An 18,980-nucleotide genomic window follows, 5' to 3' on the forward strand; every position below is an offset into this window, starting at 1 on the left:
ACATTGATCAGAATGAGGACACGCACATAGCATCTGCAGTTTTGAAGCTAACTCTGCTAGCATGCCGTTGCTTGGTGATAGTGGTTTTAAGTGGTGTGTCACAACCCTCTCATGCTCTACAGTTTATAAACAATGATTTTGTACCATAACACTTCGACTGTCAATGAATTAAACTTTTTTATTTATTTAAAATAAACATTTAGAAGAACAGACGTCGCTCACCAGTTTATGCTATAGCAATTGATTTGTCTTGGCTTCATATTTACACATTTAGTACACACACAGATTAATATCATTTTGACTGATAGCTTCGACATTCCAAGAGTTCAAAAAACAAAGATGTATGAGGTATTTATTTCCAGTACCGTGGGATGATAAATGGACTCATTAGATGCTTATCAATGCATCCAAAACAGACTTCCCTGGATCTGTAACGTTGCAAACTATGATAATACTTTGTGAATTACTATAAAAAAGAGCATGAATAAACTGAAAAAAAAAGAATGAAACATGAAGCACAAGCTTATTGCTCTAAATTTTAAAACTTGCACAAACTTCTTCCTCAAACTGCTTACTGAAGACCCCGCATCTGTGTAAGTGTTGAGTCCAACCCTGTTGTTTGACATCGGCAGTGACCTTCAACTGTTGGCAAAAGTCTTCAGTGGTCTCTTAGTCTATGTGTTTGCATGGTTCTTGAGCTGGTGACTGATGGGTGTGTATCTGTGTTTATTGTTTTGATAAGTTAAACCACTCTCAGATAGAGATATCAGACTATGTAGGTGTCAGAACTATTACTCACCCTGTAAAAGGCCTCAGTGGCTGTCCTGCTGAGTCAGTGTGTGAGACCTCTCTTTGACTTTGGTTCCACCCACAAACTGTGATTCAAATAGGTTTGACTGCCCACAGTTACTGTCTATATTCTGATGCCATCTGGGCTGTTGCATGGGCACAGTTGCTGAAGGAGGATGGGGGTGAGCTTTTAATGGCTTGCTGACTACTGATACATTGCATCGCAGTGAGACTTAGACAGCTTATTATGTGTTGCTTAGTTTTTGGATGTGTAAAGAAACATGAAATCTCCTGAAGACTGTGGTGCAATCATGTGTACAGCTTAAGTCAGACTACTGGTCAGGACTTCATTTCCATTCTTAAGAGAGGTAACAGTGAACACTGACAGTAGTACAGTTCCTGAAATCTCTATACACTATTCAGTGGGCTTTTTACTCCGCCAAGAAATGTTGGTTTGTCTGTCTGTTAGCAACATTACTCAAAAACGGATAAACGAATTTACATGAAATTTTCATGGAAGGTCAGAAATGACACAAAGACCAATTGATTAGATTTTGGCAGTGATGCAGCTTATAGTCTGGATCCACAATTTCTGTATCACTGATAGCAGTAGAGAGTCACTGAAACTATGCCTACAAGTGAACAATTCGTCAGCTGCCTGTTGACGATCACATGATTGTGATCCTACTACAAATCCACCACTGCAGACTTATCGAGACCTATCCGTCGGAAATGATACAAGGACCAATTGATTAAATTGTTGGGGTGTTTGGAGTCCCATCAATTCCCGCCGCCCGCTATACATTTAGGTCACGTGATTTGGTATCTATATATAACATACACATGCATAACACAAGCCTTTATCGTTTTGCTTGCGGGTGCGTCTATATTAAATGGCCACATTCTATGTTTTCATGATTTCTGATAATCAATAACTAATAAAAAAAAGTGCTGCATTTCTGACAATGCCATATGGTGGAATGAGCAGCCTTGGTGGAGTACTGCGCTCTCTGGGGTGCTTTTCTAGTTGATACTTTGCTTATTGGTGACTCATTGGCAATTTGATATTTTTAAAAGTCTGTGTAAATAACTAACTTTAATGACTTTAATAGGACTTATGATTTTGCGCCTCAACTAAGGTTTTAGTTGAAATCTTTGAAAATCTGGTTAACTGCAGTAAAAAATAAAAAAAAGCATTACTGCACTCGAAGTGAAACTGGAATGATTTAGTGTGATATTAGTTTGTCATTCTTCCATAACTGCCCAGTCATTTTTGCATAATGTCCAGAAATGCAGCAATAAATAAATAAATACATGTACAAGCAGAAAGCAGGAAGATAAAATGAAGGTGGAACATTACCTTAACAGATTTGTCACAAATGATGACCTGTAAAACCTGAAATCTCCCTGTTAACAGCTTTATATTAAAAAAGTAAGAAAAATTGAAATTACCATATATTTTTTTCAAACTGAGTACTGCACAGACTCATAACACAAGTAATATCACATATGATAAATATATATCCCACACGAACATGAACTATTACACATCCAACCATCCATCCATTATCTATACATGCAGGAGGGCTGGAGTCCATCCCAGCTGACTTGAGGCGATGGCAGGGGACACCCTGGACAGGTCACCAGTCTGTCGCAGGTCTTCATATACAAACAAACAAGCACATTCGCATTCACACCTACGGACAATTTAGAATGATCAATTAACCTCCAGAAGCCAGAGTACCTGGAGAAAACATACGCATGCACAGAGAGAACATGCAAACTTCATGCAGAAAGATCCCGGGAAGGCCGGGACGTGAACTGGGGATTTTCTAGCTGCAAGTGCTAACCACCACGATAATGTGCAGCCCAATATTACACATGAATATGAAATAGTTCACATGAAATTACATGTTGCACATTATACTGACGTTTGACATGTCATCAAATTATTATACATGAACATGAAATGTTACACATGACGATGCAGCTGATATTGTATTATATAATAAGTACCATCAGCTGCCTTCACCCTGCTGCCCCTGTACGCTACACTGGAAATGACCCAAGCCACCACTGAGTGATAAAACATGTTCTGCATGGCTCCGTAGGCATTGCAAGATCTCAATGTCCTGATGAAATAAACAGGCGGCTCTGATCTTCTTTGTACAATGCCACTGTGTTTCTAGTCCAGTCCAGTTTATGTCTACGTGGACATCGAGGTACCTTTAATCTTTGACAAATGTCCACCTTTGTTCCCTTGAAGATGACTGAGTACTTGGCCTCCACCAACTCCTTTTGTGGTTTTTGTGGTGTAGATAGGTGGTTGAGTTCACACCAGTCCACAAAGCTGTCCACCACACTCCTGTCCTCAGCCTCCTGTCCCCTGCTGAGTCATCTGAAAAGTTGTGAAAGTGAACACGAAGGGAGAAAGGACTGTCATATCACATAACATTTTGCTGAGGTTAATTGATAACTCTAAATTGTGCGTATATGTAGCGATAGACTGGTGACCTGTCCATTGTGTCCCCTGCCTTCACCCTACGTCAGCTGGGATAGACTCCAGCCCCCCACGACCCTAATGAGGATTAAGCAGTGTATCGATAATGGATGGATGGATGGATGGATGGATGAACATTACTTAACTTTTTATGAAGCTGGTATTCAGACATGAAATGGTATAATTTGTTAATCAAAAATAAAACAAAATAGTTCACTCCCACTGAATGTGGCGCTAAATGACAGCCAAAATGATGATTGCAGTTGAAGGGCAAATCAGTGGCCTGATTGGGATGAAAATGACAGACCCTATGAAGCTACAACCTATTTACCTTTTCATTTCCTTCTAAACAGGCACATTGATTGCCTCTGTGTGCTTTTCTGCTTGTAGACAAATATTCATCGACTTCATGCTGGGCAATTGTTGAGAAAATCATATTTGTATGACGACAAGATTATGATTATGATTCCAAATGAAGCCTTGCCCACTCTATTTAATTTTCTAAAAGCAGTGATTCAAATTACAGTCAGTATGCTTAATTTGAGATACATGCATGAATTGTCATACATCGATCCTGAAATGTTCCACTATTGGTTAGAATCTGCAGCAGTTTGCATTCTACACTGTGCGCAGACTTATTTGGCAAGTGAGTATTCTGATCATTATTGTCATGCAAATTTTCTACGTCAAAATCATTTTAACTTAAATGCTTTTCTGAGTAAATCATTTTCAGGTGACCTGTATTTGTGTAATGCTGGAGGGTGTGAAAATATTTAAGATATAGCTTCATTAATCAAGATAAAACACACCAAAAAGTGATTAAACTGACAAAACTCAAAAATTTCCTTTGAGATGGATACAACATTCTTGAAAAGAGTAAACTATTTAAGCATGATCCTGTACATTTTGTTGTAGCTTGTCAACAGGATTGCCAAATATGCATGAAGAAGAAAAGGTGCAATTTAAGTACAAAAGACTAGGACGCTATTATTAACCATTTTCCACGACTGCAACCTATGTGGAGTGTCTAGCAGGTGTCAGATGTTAGGAGGCATGACTAAGGTAAGGAAGGCTGAAACACGACCGCTACTCAATAAGATTCACAAGTTGAAGCGTCAAGATTGGTCCAAGAAAGCCCTGAAGACAGATATCTGTTCAAAGGTTTTGTAGATGGATGAAATGATGGTGATTCTTGACAGAACAGATGGATGCACCCATGGTTGGAACCCTGTTATACTGAGGGCAACGCTTCAAGTCAGCCATCAGCAAGGTGGAGGAGGGGTGCCGATCTGGACTGTTATCATTATGATGAAACTGGACCTTTTCACGATGAACTGAGAAACACCCACACCTACTGAAAGGAGCAGGGAGGTATTTTCTCCAAGCAGTGATACAAGGAGAAGTTCACAGCATCCCAGTAGGCGATGACCTTTATTTAGGACAATGCTCCATCTCTTGGTACCCATATCACTGAATATTTTTGAAAGGCCAAAAATGCCATTTAATTCTTACCTTATCTAAATAAACACATGATTTGAGACAAACTGTTTTTGTATTTCAGTTGCCTAATTATTATGCATGTTTCAAAATTCCCCAGAAAATACTAAACTAAATTTCCTTAGTTAAACATTCAAGTTTGAGGTTAATTTTTATTAACCGTTTGATGGTAGGCAGCACATCCACATGCAGGTCTGGAAGTTATTTTATACACTGTAACTTTCAGATTGACAGACTATTTTATTTGTTCAACGATAAAATTATTCCTGAATAATACACTTTGTGTAATAATTGTGCACACAGTATAGGGTCTTATAGTGTGGTGATCTGATTCCATCTACCATCTATTAACATAATCCTATATATCCCCAGCAATCTTGTAAATTCTGGACAAGTGTAAGTTTTAAATGGCAAGAAAGCTCTGTGTTCTTAAGCCATAACTAATTCAGCACCAAAGCCTACAAACACTAAGAAATAATCCCGCTATCTTCCTATGCAGTCCACAACCTTTGATGAAAGTCAGTGGAGATCAAGGGGATCTGTCATGTGCTTTCCAATTTCCCCAACCTAATATAACAGAAAGCCATCCTTCAAAGGAGCCCTCTTGTGGTACAGTATTCTCCAAGTTCATCTTCAGTAGTTTTACATCAACAGTGCAGATTTCTGCCATATGGTGAGGGTTTGCCTTTGCCCCATGGCAGCTTTCTCCTTTGGGTAGATTTTCCGTTTGGCGGTAGACAGCACATCCACATGCAGGTTTGGCAGTTCTTCATAAAAAGCCCGTAACTTTCATGTGTATTTGAAGCCAAGAAATTCTCCAAGAAACAAAATCGTCATGACTCTTTGTGCTTGCCAGCATTGTATGTAACAGCTGAGCTGTCTTTTGGGAGATGCAAAATGGCAATCGGGAGCAATCTTGCACTGAATCATCACATCAACCATCTGTATAGTAATACGTAGCTTATTGTTTTTGTTGTTGCTTTTCAATTGTACAATTAAAGCAAAAAGAAACAAACAGCAACAAACCAAGAAAAACAAACAAACAAACAAAAAAAATGCTTATAACCTAAGTACTGGCACACAAACCAACCAAGAGTAGTTTACATAAAGTCACGTGACTGGCAGTTCCAGAACTCTAAGGTCACATTTTTTGGTTTATTATGCTTCAGCGTCACAAGCAACCTGCACTAGGGATAGCGCATTCTTTAAGTTGACTGTAACATACACCTTTTCAGTCAGTCTGTACCAGAGCATGACTGACAGTTTCTGCAGGCTAAACGTACCAAATTAAACTGGCAAAGACATTAGTGTTCCTTTAAATTCAACCAAACAGATTAGATGTGAAAGTACCCCTCAAGTGCCAAGTAAGTGACTAATGTCATATGTTGCATAATATCAAGTAAAAATATAAATTATCTGTTTTGTGATCTGTCGCTTGGCCTTGTTTCCATGTTGGAGGTATGGCTTTTTGACTATAACTCTTCCAATGAAGACCACTTCTGGTCAGACTTCTCCAGACAGTAGATGGGTATACCTGGGTCCCGTTGATTTCTGCCAGTTCTGAGCTGATGGCATTGCTGGACATTTTCTGATTTCTAAAGGAAATAAGCTTAATGTGTTTTTTCGAGTCTCCTTGGCCGATCACTGTGTCTATGATCCTCAGTGTTGCCCATTTATTTGTGTTTCTCCAAAAGAGCTTGAGCAGCACATCTTAAAACACCAGTCTGCTTTGAAATCTTTGTCTGGGAGAGACCTTACTGGATACACTATACCTACCTTGTGTCTTGTTGCTGTGCTCAGTCTGGCCATGACCTGTGACATGAAACTGTCTTCCACGACCTCACCTTGGTAGCAGAGTTTGGCTGTCCATCGCCCAGTTTTAAGCCTCCTATACAGCTGTTTCTGTTTCAGTTAATGATTGTGTTCAACCTACATATGAAATTGATGATCATTAGCACCTGTTTGATATAATTAGTTGATCATGCTAATCATCCTGATTATAATCCTACAAAGACCCTGACTTTGTGCAAATGTACCTATAAGAATTGATGCTGATTTGAAGGCAAAGGGTAGTAACACTGAATATAGGTTTGATTTAGATTTTTCTTTTGTTCGCTCACTTTGCATTTTGTAAAGTGATAAAAATCAACAATTATTATATTTTTTATATTTTTGAAAGCATTCTTAATTTATAGCATTTTTTCATACCTGCCTAAAGCCCTTGCATAGTACTTATATTAGGAGGAGCTCCAAGACTTTTGATGTAACATCCTGTGGACTGATGAGTCAAAGGTGGAACATTTTGAAAGACATGGGTCCTGTTGCATCTGATATAAACTTAATATTGGATTCCACAAGAAATACATAATACCAACAGTGAAACATGGTGGTGATAGTTTGATGGTTTGGGCTGCTTTGCTTCCACAGGACCTGGATGACTTGTCATAATTGATGGAGGAATGAATTCTGCTCTCTATCAGAAAATTCTCCTGGAGAATATTCACCATCAGGTCATGACCTAACACAAATGGGTTATGCAGCATGACAGTGACCCAAAGCACACAAGCAAGTCCACCTCTGAGTGGCTCAGAAAGAACAAAAGGAAGATTTTGGAGTGGCTGAGTCAAGGTCTGGACGTGAATCCAATTGAGATTCTGCGGCAAGACCTTAAGATGTGTGTGGGCATCCTGATGGCATAACTGTGTGGAACAAAGAAAATGCTTGTAATGTTTGCCAGCCACACATGGACAATAATAATAGCTTAAGTGTTCCCAGACTTGATCTTGCAAACTGCAAAAATAGATTCAAATGAAATACAAAAGCAGCAGGTGTGCCTTCTTGGCCTTTTTCTTGGCTGCCTTCTCTCCAGTTTTACAAGGAGCTCGTGCAGCTGCAAGTTACAATGCATTGTCACATTCATTCTCTCCTTCCTCAGGAAGTTCGGCTTCAACCCATTTGTTGAGGTGAAAAACGCAAACATTTATCTTTTTCATCATCTATCAGTCAATAACAGAAAACAGCAAGGATAAATTTGACTGTGTTTTTAAACTATTTGGATCTAATATATGTCTATTATGAAAATGATTGTATGGTTTATGGAATTTCAGAGGGCTTGAGATGTCACTTAAAACTCAGTTGGTTACTGGTCTTTCCCCTACTTTGTGTGTTGGTCTTAATTGCAACAGAACATTGAGCCATTGTCCCAGAATTCCCTAGAACTTGGGAAATGAACCATCAGCCTGCTCAATAAATGACTCCATTCTTTCACTTATATCAAAATGCATGCTTGCATGCACATCACCATATTTGCATTGCCTCACTCACTGTTTAATGATGTTTATCGGTTTCTAAAATAACTTAAATTGTAGCTAATTGCTAAGGTAAACTCCTAATTTTCTTCCACTTTAACCCTTAGATGCACAAGTGAGTGGACCCTACACTCTTCCATAAGTGGGTAAAAAATGACCCATATAAGAATCAATGTGTTTTTGTGGTATTTTTTGTCATTTTTGTTAAGAAAAATAATTTGTATTATTGTTTGTATTATATTTCTGGCCACACAAGAATGATTTCATGTTTGACATGCAAACCTACCAGTTAGTATGTAGCTATATAAATAAGTGCACACATGCACATGCACAAGCAAACACACTCAATACGTACAGTAATGTTAGCTAGCTGAGTTAGCTAACTAATGTTAGCTAACTTTAAAGTACACTAATTTGATGATACATAATATTAACACTTACTATTTCACACAAGAGTCATGAATGTGGAAATATGTAGAAAAATAACAGTTTGATAGCATCTAATTTCTTCTGAGGTAAAAAGTGTAGATAATACTTACATGTATCAGGTCTTGCTGTGTAAAATAATCTTCCTGATTGGTGACACTTCTGACATAGTGTGTGTGGGGTTCACAGTAAATGTATTCCTGACAGTTACAATGGATAAGAATCTCAGGTTTCTCTGAAATTCCATGGGAAATGCATGCGGGTCATTTTTGACTCACTTATGGCAGCTTGGGGTAGTAATGCAAATATTATAATTTCTTAAAAAGTATAAGAGGTAACTTAAGCATTTAATTGGAATGATAATAAAAACATGTTTTTTTTTTTTAGGAATATCTGGAATATGGACTGATAAATACTTTTAATTACAAAGATTTTGCAAGAAAACAACCTCACTGGGTCATTTTTGATCCACTTATGCATCTAAAAGTTGAATACAGGAAAGTAAAATTAATGCTGTCATTTACACAGTCACATAATTTCCAAGCTTATTACAAAAAAAAGTCATCACATCGGCCTGTAAGCTTAAGAATTTACAAGAAGCCTGTCTTTGTTTCTGGTGTCTGAAACAAACCACAGGCACCTGTGTTGTAAACCTCCTCAGATAACTCCACATGTCCACACACTTAGGGAGAGGCTTTGACAGCAGTGTTCACCATTAACCTTACAATTTCTGTCAGGGTCTGGGCTTCTCTCAGACCCTTGTAGCAGATGTAAGTGAAGGCAATGGGATGTAAAGGAAGCTTTGAGTGAGTGTAGTGTGCTTCTTCTTGTTGATGGCAATCTGTCCAGTGCTGCTGGTTATAAATAACATTCACTGCTCAAATTTCAGGCAGCATTATGCTTCCTACAACATATTTGCTAATGTAAATGTGTTTTGTATAAGCGTATATTTTTGGAGACAAGGTTTCACTGTGGGCACAGCCGTTACAGTGTCACCATTTCTCCTGCTGTCTATTCCTATCTGCAAATGAATAAACACCCGAACATGCTGTCACAGTCATTATTATAAGGCTAGCTACCATCATGGAACCCCTCATCTAAATTGCAATCTAAATAGATCTTGTGGACTCTAATTAACCACAGATTTTTTTTTTTAAATTGGAAACATCCAGTGAAATCAATGCCCATGATTAAATTACTAATTTACAGTTGATCAACTCTATCAGCAAAATAACTGGTGTTAAACCACATATCTCCTATCGCCACAAAGATCAAATGTTTTTCTTGTACACAATTTGTCAGTGGTCTTATGAATCAACAACAGCCCAACACATTCATCACGACATCGCTAATACTGTATTAATTCAATGCTATTACAAAAGCTGCAGTGCATCGGTTAATTATAGTCCTGGAAGACAGATTCCCAGTTTACCAGCATTACACAAAGACAATGCAGCTTCCTCCTGACTCTATATAAACAATGCAGGTGTAAAAGTAGCTATGGATATTGTTATAAAAGGTACATGAGTAGAAGAGAAAACACTCTGTATAAAAGTGGAGTTTTAAAGCAGAAAGACAATGTAAACAACATATCCACTCCTGCTCATGCTTAAGTGAAAAATGCAGCATTTGTGCAGATGCTGTAGATACTGTTCTCAGGTAGACACAGCATTTGCAAGAGATTCAACTCAGATATTTTGGCCACACAAATATTTTGGCCTTGACTGTAAAAATTCAATTCCAGTGTTTTAATACACTGCCCATCCAAAAAAATCCCCACACATTTAGCTCTTAGAACGACACACATTTGCCGTGGCATCGTTTCAGCAAGCTTCTGCAATGTCACAGCTTTTATTTCTGTCCAGAGTTGCAATAATTTTCTACCAAGATTTTGTATTGATGATGGGAGAGTCGGACTGCTGCACAAAGTCTTCTCCAGCACATCCCAAAGATTCTCAACGGGACTGAGGTCTGGACTCTGTGGAGGCCAATCCATGTGTGAAAATGACGTCTCATGCTCCCTGAACCACTCAGTCACAATGCGAGTCTAATGAATCCTGGCATCATCAGCTTGGAGCATGCCCATGCCACCAGGGAAGAATAACTCCACTGACAGAAAGAACTGGTCATTCGGTATCTCCAGGTCTTCAGCTGACCTCATTCTTTGGAAACATAACTTTGCTGGACCTGACCAACTCCAGATCATAACCCTAATCCTCACAGGGTTGTAGGCACTAGGCATGATGAGTGCATGACTTCATCCGCCTCTCTTCTTACCCTAATGCGTCCAACACTCTGGAACCAGGTAAATCTGGATTCATCAGACCACATGGCCTTCTTTCATTGCTCCAGAGTCCAATCTTTATGCTACCTAGCAAACTGAAGCTTTTTTTTTGTTTGTTTTCTTATTAGCCTCACTGAGCAGTGGCTTCTTAGGGCTACGCAGCTGTTTAGTCCCAATCCTCTGAGTTCCCTTTGCATTGTCTGTGTGGAAATGCTCTTACTGTCACTATTAAACATAGCTGTGAGTTCTACTGTTGATTTCCTACGATCATCCAAGAGTTTGTTCCCACCACATTTCTTCCTGGAAGATGATAATTCACCACTATCCTTCAGGTTTTAATGATGCGTTGGATGGTTCTTAAGTCGATTTTTGTAGTTTCAGAAATCTCCTTAGTTGTTTTCTTTGCTTGAAGCAGGTCAATAATTGGACCCTTCTGAAATAGATTAACATCCTTTCCACGACCACGATATGTCTTCTGACTTGTTGAAGAAATGAAAAGCTAAATGTATTCATCACTGCAGTAATTATTCAATGGAAGGCTCTTAACTATTTGCTTAGTTAAATCCAAGTGGCGACTCTTTTTTTGTACGGACAGTGTATTATTTACTATTTACTTCGTTTGGTTGGATTTTTTCAAATAATACTTGTCACTTGTCTTACTTAAATCATTAATGAGACAGAGTGTGTACATGTACAGAAATGATGGTGCTTCTAAAAAGAGGTTCAGCTGAGTAATTGCTGTCTTTTGTACATGATTTAGCAAAAGCAGAAACAAACGCAGCAGGTGCTACCTAGAGACTGAGAGAAGCAAATCTGACACCGCACATTTTAATAGAGACCTATTATCAAGCTTTTAAAAATCAAACTTGCAAAGTGTATCAAACAGTGTCTGATGGATCTATAAAAGCAAGTCAATGTCTGCTGATGAAGTGCAGTTGTTACTGAACTATTAGAATGATCAAAAAAGCTGAACAGGCAAGCAGTCTAGCCTTGGTTCATGCTTGGTTTCCTTTTCTGATTAACTGTGAAAGCTGGGAGGAGTATGATGGATTGTCCCCCATTCTCAGCCTTAAAATGAAAAAAAAAAAAATCATAGAATGTGTTTAGCCTGTGCAGATACTGTATACTGTACATGCAGATCAAACAAATTGCTTAATGACGTCACCTATAGTAGTTAAACACCCACAAGGTTACATTTAATGATGAAATCAATCGAGCCTTGTGGCGGACATTTTTTATTTATTTGTTGGTTTGTTTAGTTAGAGCATTTTGTCACACTGAAATGCTCAAGCTGTCTGCCCTGCATCTTCAACACCTGCTATCATGGACATAATCTAATGATGTGGCACATCCAAGAGCTCATTTCCTGTTTATATAAATCTGGCTTCAATTCTTCAACCGAGGTATGACAGGTGGAAGACTATTCGGCGTCACAAACACTGTAAGTGTAAGAGTTTATTCAACAAACTGTAGAAATGTAATACTAGTTGTCAGTTCAATTATTATACTTTAATATCACACTATAATACAAGAAAAGCACTCAGAGAGCGCAATACTCCACCAAGGCTGTTCATTCCCCCATAGAGCATTGTCAGAAATACAGTTTCTTTTTTTTTTTTTTTTAAATGCAGCATTTTTTTTTTTTATTATTACTGATCAGAAATCACGGCAACGTAGAATGTTGTCATTTAATATAGATGTACCGACAAACAAAATGACCTTGTGCTGAGCATAGGCGTGCTTTGCTTGTGTACGTTATGTACGAATACCGAATCATGTGACCTAAATATGTAGCAGAATTAATGGGACTCGGAAACATCCCCACAATTTAATCATTTGTTCCTTGTATCATTTCCTTTTATCATCGGATAAGTCCCGATAAGTCTACATGTGAACACTACATCAGCAGGCAGCTGATGTAGTGTTCACATGTTGTCATAGTTACAGTGACACAGTGCCGCTATCTCGCAATGATACGGGAATCCTTAACACATCTGTATATCCAGACTATAAGCTGCATCACTACCAAAATCTAATGAGGTGGTCCTTGTGTCATTTCTGCTGACCTTCCCTGAAAATGTCATCTAAATCTGTTATTCCGTTTTTGAGCAGTGTTGTGTACAGAAAGACAAACTGTGTAAATATAATACAGGCCACCTTACAGTGCACTTAATGATTTTAAAACCATACAAATGTAAATTATATTATTAACTACAGCATAAAGATATTAAAGTTAACAGTGTTAATCTTAATTGCAAATCATGAATAAAAGTTGCACAGGAGTGTATGCTGCTTTGAGGTCATAGGGATCCTTTTAAGTTATAGTAGGTGTTTTGAATTTACTGTCACAATCACAACTATTAGGACTGGCTGCTCATAGCTTCTACAGTATCTCTTTTTTATGTCGCTGTAGACCGAATACTCAATACTGAGCCCTATTACTTAAATTAAAAATGCAAGTTAACTTCTGCTACTCTGTGCCTATTTTGTGATATTCTATACACTAAATAATGAACAAATGAACAGTAAGCACAACTACCAGCTGCAGCTTTTTCTGTAGTGTATTGACCTTTCATTCTCCACCGTCCTCCTCTTACTGCTGCCTTCATATAAACCTATGCAGTGATACTATTCCAGAGTGCATAACGGATTGATTTTTCTTTAATGCGGGTCTGCGGCAAATGACATTCAAGAACTGACGCCTCTAATGTGATTCCCTGGGACATAGTTTATTTAGGTAATAGCCTAAATAGGAGTGCAGGTGCTATTTTACAAATAAAATGTGCCTCAGTTTAGCCTCATCAAGAGCTTCAGTGATAAAACTGTAATTTAGAGTGAAGGAAAAATAGCAATTTTGCTGAGTAATGATGGCCTATGTTGTTGTTGGAGTGTTCTTTTAGTTCAGTTGTAATATACACTTCAGGAGCAAAACACTGCACAAAAAAGACACTATGTATGCATGCATACAATGTAAAACTAATTTAAAAAATGACAAAAAATAAAAACGTCAACACATACTGTGACAGTAAAATCAATTGCATGTGGTCAGGTTGTAATTTATTCATACATTAATCATCTGTTAATCATCTATTCTTAATTAGTTGCTTTGTTTTTTCAGAGAAAACAAATGCTTCCATTTTTCCTAGTTAGGCTCACCGCTGTTATAAGAATATCAGATGTGTCTGCTACATGTGCTCACTATGTTGCATTAATTGTGTAAGCTTTCATTTGGATTATCTTTAATATGTAGCACTGTTTAGTTAATTTACAATTATTTTACATGATTGAAATAACCCACAGTCCAAAATAGAACATATTTACTTTTGGTTCATCCTATTCTTTGATCCAGTCAGTAACTGTACATAAAATACATTTTTTCCTAAAAGGCTTTTGTTTCTTTCTTTCTTTCTTTCTTTCTTTCTTTCATATGACTACTGCAATATTCTATAATGAGTCACTTACTTTATGAAAATTACGATCCCATTTGGTTTCTACTGTTTTTCATAATGCTGCCTGCAAATGTGTGCATATGGAAGATCAAAGAACATTCTGTTCTTATTGGATGGAATAAACTGATCTGTATTGAATCTTCATATTCACTCTCAAGGACACAAATGTGGCTTTTATGAGGGATTCGCCTGAGATGAGTTGTCAGGCTGCACAGTAGCTCACAATAGCAACGGTAATACCCTGAACCAGGAGAAACAGAGAAAAAAAGTAAGTCCTTGATTCGGAACAAAATGCTGATTGGATCAGACAGAATCTTTGGCAACCAGTTTAGTCTTGGCTCTATTAGCCAAGGTCATTCCATCAGAGACATCCCAGACTCCATCTGAAGACTGCGTCCCTTCATTTGTTTTTTTTTTTTGTTTGTTTTTTGCAAATGCCATGTTGCCTCTACAGCATTTGCAATTTACTATACCTGAGACTTCATTGAAATGATAGAGCATTTTAGTCCCACACTTTAACAGCAACAATTTATCAGCATTGGCTAAATCTCTAAGTGCCATTCACGTCCTGACAAATGGAGCATAGAAATAGGTGTTGGGTTTAATTTCCTTCTCCGGTGCCATGCAATTAGACTAATATCAGAATGATGAATGTGATCATATTTTTCTATTTATGTGCTTAACTCCAGCGTTCCTCTTAGGGTCAAATACAACACGTTTTATGATACCTTTGGGTTAACCTTAGTTTGCTTGAAACTATGTATTAGTAAGTGGTGAGTGGAAAATAATCATGAAGGTCATATGTGAGGCCATGGTGTGTGCATGTGAGTGGGTGAATTGTTTCCTGCCTGCATATTTTGGTTTCCAAGACATTCACTTGAGACAAAGAGGATTTTGTTTTCAGTGTATTTAGTGCAAAATCTTGTTCTAACATGAAAGTTTTTTGTTTCTTTTTTTTTTTCATCTCTTGCTGCTGGTAAGAGTGGCATCAGGGGGAAGGTAAAAAAAACACAGAGTTGGGAACATAAGTTTACATACACTTGTAAAGACCATGCATAACACAGCAGTCTTGAGTTTCCAGTGACTCCTACAGCTTTTAATTTCAGTGAAGGAATCACTAAAATGGGTCATTCCAGAATTAGAGAACATTTGGGCTTCAAAATTTTTGAAAAATAAACCATCTCTTTTACAAGTTTCTGCTAAATATTCATCAATAATTGGTAATAAACTATCAAAGGCTAGCAAAAGATTGATTTTTGATTCTAGTTTTTTATTTTATTTTTAGATTTGGTCTCAGGACAAGTAAATTTACAACAACTGTATGCTTTAGTATTTTGTACATGGATTATTATGAAATTTGATGGGTGGGACGTAAAATGTCCTCTAATTCTGACATGACCTAAATGCATGTGTCTGTGTCAATAAAAAAAAAAAAAAAAAAAAAAAAAAGCACTCATGGATTTTAGTTCTTTCATAGATTTGTTATAGGTAATCTGAATATAGAAAAATAATTCCTGTGAACATTTCATTCCAAGTTAATGCCAGCTTATCACAGATTCTTTATATCCCAACAATGTCAAACGGCAGTCTTCTTGGTAAATGGTAAATGTGTGTCCACATGCTTGTAAAACAGTCTACATTCACAGTATTGTTGATATTTGATGCATTTCAGCAAACACATAGGGCCAGAAACCATCATAAAGTTATTTGGAAATAGCAGAATAATATTTCACTTGCTATGATCCTCTTTTTAATCCCTCACAGCTGGTGTTTTCCACGTTAGTTGGCATTTCAGCACATTTGCACACCCACTGACATGGGAAATGTAGAGAAAAAAATGTTTATGTACCAAACTGAAAGACGAAATCCACCGTTATGTCCTACAAAAAGCAAATGATCAAGACTCGTGCAGATGGAAATAAAGCGGACAGTCCATGTTTATTGTCATGGTGCTTGTTACAAATATTTTGCTCATCTGATGTATGTTAATGGGGAGAACAAAAATTAGGCATGCTTTTTGATATGAATAGTAATATTTACACTACTGTTTAAAAGTGTAGGGTCTTAGAAATGTCTTTCTTTGAAAAAAAGTGTTTTTTTTCAATGAACACAACATTAAAGTAATCAGAAATACATTCTAGACATCGTTAATGTGGTAAATGACTATTCTAGCTAAAAACGAATGGTTTTTAATGGAAAATCCAAATAGGGGTACAGAGGCTGATTTAAAGCCACCATCACTCCTGTCTTCTAATGTCTCCATAAAGTTAGTATCTCCAGTTCAGGCACAATCATCTGTCCCATCTAGGATCTGGTGTAGAGGTCTAGTTTTCCTTTCAGACCATCTGAATTGCAATATGCTGAAAGATTTGTATGTTGTTGTTTTTTTAATCCAGTAGTGCAAATTATTTAACTAATTAATCAATTAATCAATTAATTATTATTATTATTATTATTATTATTATTATTATTATTAATAATAATAATAATAATAATAATAATAATAATAATAATAATAATAATAATAATAATAATAATAATAAATACTGCCTTCCTTATAACTGCTTAAGCATCTCATGGAGAAAGGGGTTGGCAGCATCTTATGCATGGAACCCATGTCCCAAAGAACTGGGGCTGTCTTGACACTGAAGGAGGGCTCTGTGGCATTCCTTATAAATTGCTCAGCGAGTGTTTGATACAACGAGGGTGCACCTTTTGGCTTTTGTTCTGTGTAGGGTTATGAATTTAATCATCATTCTTCTCCTTAAGCTAAAACTCAGCATTAGTTCAGACGAAAAAAAAAAAAAGCTTATTTCTAACGATGAGCAATTTGTGTCTTGCACTTAAGCTGTCTCCAAGTTCCCTAGTGAGAATCATTTAAACAGTTTAATTTCTTTGCAACTTATGAAAAACCCACTGCTTGGTGCCATATTTAATCACATGAAATTGTTAAAAATGTAGACAGCGCTGCAGAGCATGTGTCCAAAAGGGTGAACCACTTTGACTTTGGACACATGCTCTGTAAGTGGTCATTGTTATGCTGTGTGGGTTTGTAATGACAAACAAACAAACAAACAAAAAACTAGGATTGTACAGGGACTACTGGATCCGTGTGCCCTCTGTGGTGTCCCTAAAGACAAAGGTCAAATGTGAAGCCTGGCAAAGCATTACACTCTGACCCGTTCCATCTGTGCTGCCACTGTTTATGCAGTCCACGTCACCAAACCCCAGAAATGTAATTCAAGTCCTTAGTGTGTTTTGCTGGTTTTGCTTGGAGTGAGTTACAGGCTTTATCATTGATAAGAGTCTTTGAACATTTGCCGTTTTAAGAACGTGGAAATGAATACAGCCCATTTACTCCAATTTCAATACTGTTTCCAGAGGAGTACCTCCAATCAAAAAACATTGGGATGTTCCTGAGGGGAATCAGCGTTACTCTGAGTCTACTAAGTTTAGAGTGATCCCATCATCCATAAGCTTTATTTAAAGTGCTATTTCAGAATTCTAAGCTCAACTTCACCCAAACAGAAATCTGCATTTAAGGCATGTTGTTCTGGATTTGGCAGATTAAAACTCTTAAACCCATCATCATGCAGAAGGATGGCTGTTGATCTTTAGCACCTGTTTTGGTAAATCAAATGACAACATGCTTGAGTAGTCTGTCGCAAAAGACTGAGCTTGATTGACTCTGACCCCTAGCTTTTTTACATGGGCAACTTGTCAGTTTGTCCAGTTGTTGATAAGAGGCAGAAAATCCGTCCTCTCTGAGAACGGCAGCATCACTTCCTATTTTCGCTGAGCCCTACAAACTGTCAGTAGATAGCGGCATTTCAAATGACAGCCGCTTATCTGAGCAAGCTCCAGTGCATTTGCCCAGGGTGGAATTGGTGATACACCAACCACATTAGTGCTGGAAGTTCAGCATCCTGTACTCAGACTTTCTTTCTTCTTCTTCTTTAGTAAGGGACACTGATTGTAATTAATTTGAAAATATTCCACTAGACCATTGACAGAAATGGCATCTCGGTGTACAAGAAATTAGCTTACAACTTAAGACACCTCTGCAAGAATAAAAAAAAGAACTACTGGGTGTAGTGCATCCAATTAATGTCAGTGAGGTCTAATTTGACTATTACTGTCAGCCTGTTTTCGGTACTTACTCATCGGAAGCATAAAGAATTAATTACAGGTAATTCTGACTGTAATTTAAATGTAAAGCATATATTCTTTCCAAAGATATTCAGCAGTGGTCAATTAATGCTGTGCTTAATATTACTGCAAAAATAAAAGTAACCTGTCACTTTCTCTCATTCTCTTTTGTGCTGTTGCACTAATAATCAAAGAGGAGTTGTCCATGTTTCTAGGAGTCATACTGGATGGACTGAAACAAATTGATTATACATTTAAAGAGTGGCATTATGGAGCCAGTATATGTCCGGAGTGTAAATTAATGGACGAGACATCAAGTGAAAAAGCACAAGAAAGCACAGCAAGCATCTGTTATAGACTGTTGTTCAGAAGACAAAGCTCTAAGGTCTTTGCTTACTAACTTACTTGCAGGTTGTCAACCACAGTGTCGTATGGGAAGAGTAAAATACAATACTTTATTACATCCAGAAAAGTTACAAGACAAAATTGCTACAAGTCAAAGCTGTGGTAGTAAAATTCAGGCAAGGGTCGTCTGGGTGAGGCAAACTTTGACAGTGATGGATTGTGGCTCCACAAGT

General features: G+C 37.5%; 1 protein-coding gene across 1 annotated transcript in view; it reads left to right on the forward strand.

Annotated features, from left to right (window-relative positions):
- The window catches only part of opcml (opioid binding protein/cell adhesion molecule-like), a 382,017-nt gene that overhangs the window by 114,228 nt on the left and 248,809 nt on the right, over window positions 1-18,980 (forward strand). The window lies entirely within an intron of this gene.

Source organism: Amphiprion ocellaris, chromosome 14, assembly GCF_022539595.1.
Source record: "Amphiprion ocellaris isolate individual 3 ecotype Okinawa chromosome 14, ASM2253959v1, whole genome shotgun sequence".
NCBI lineage: Eukaryota > Metazoa > Chordata > Actinopteri > Pomacentridae > Amphiprion > Amphiprion ocellaris.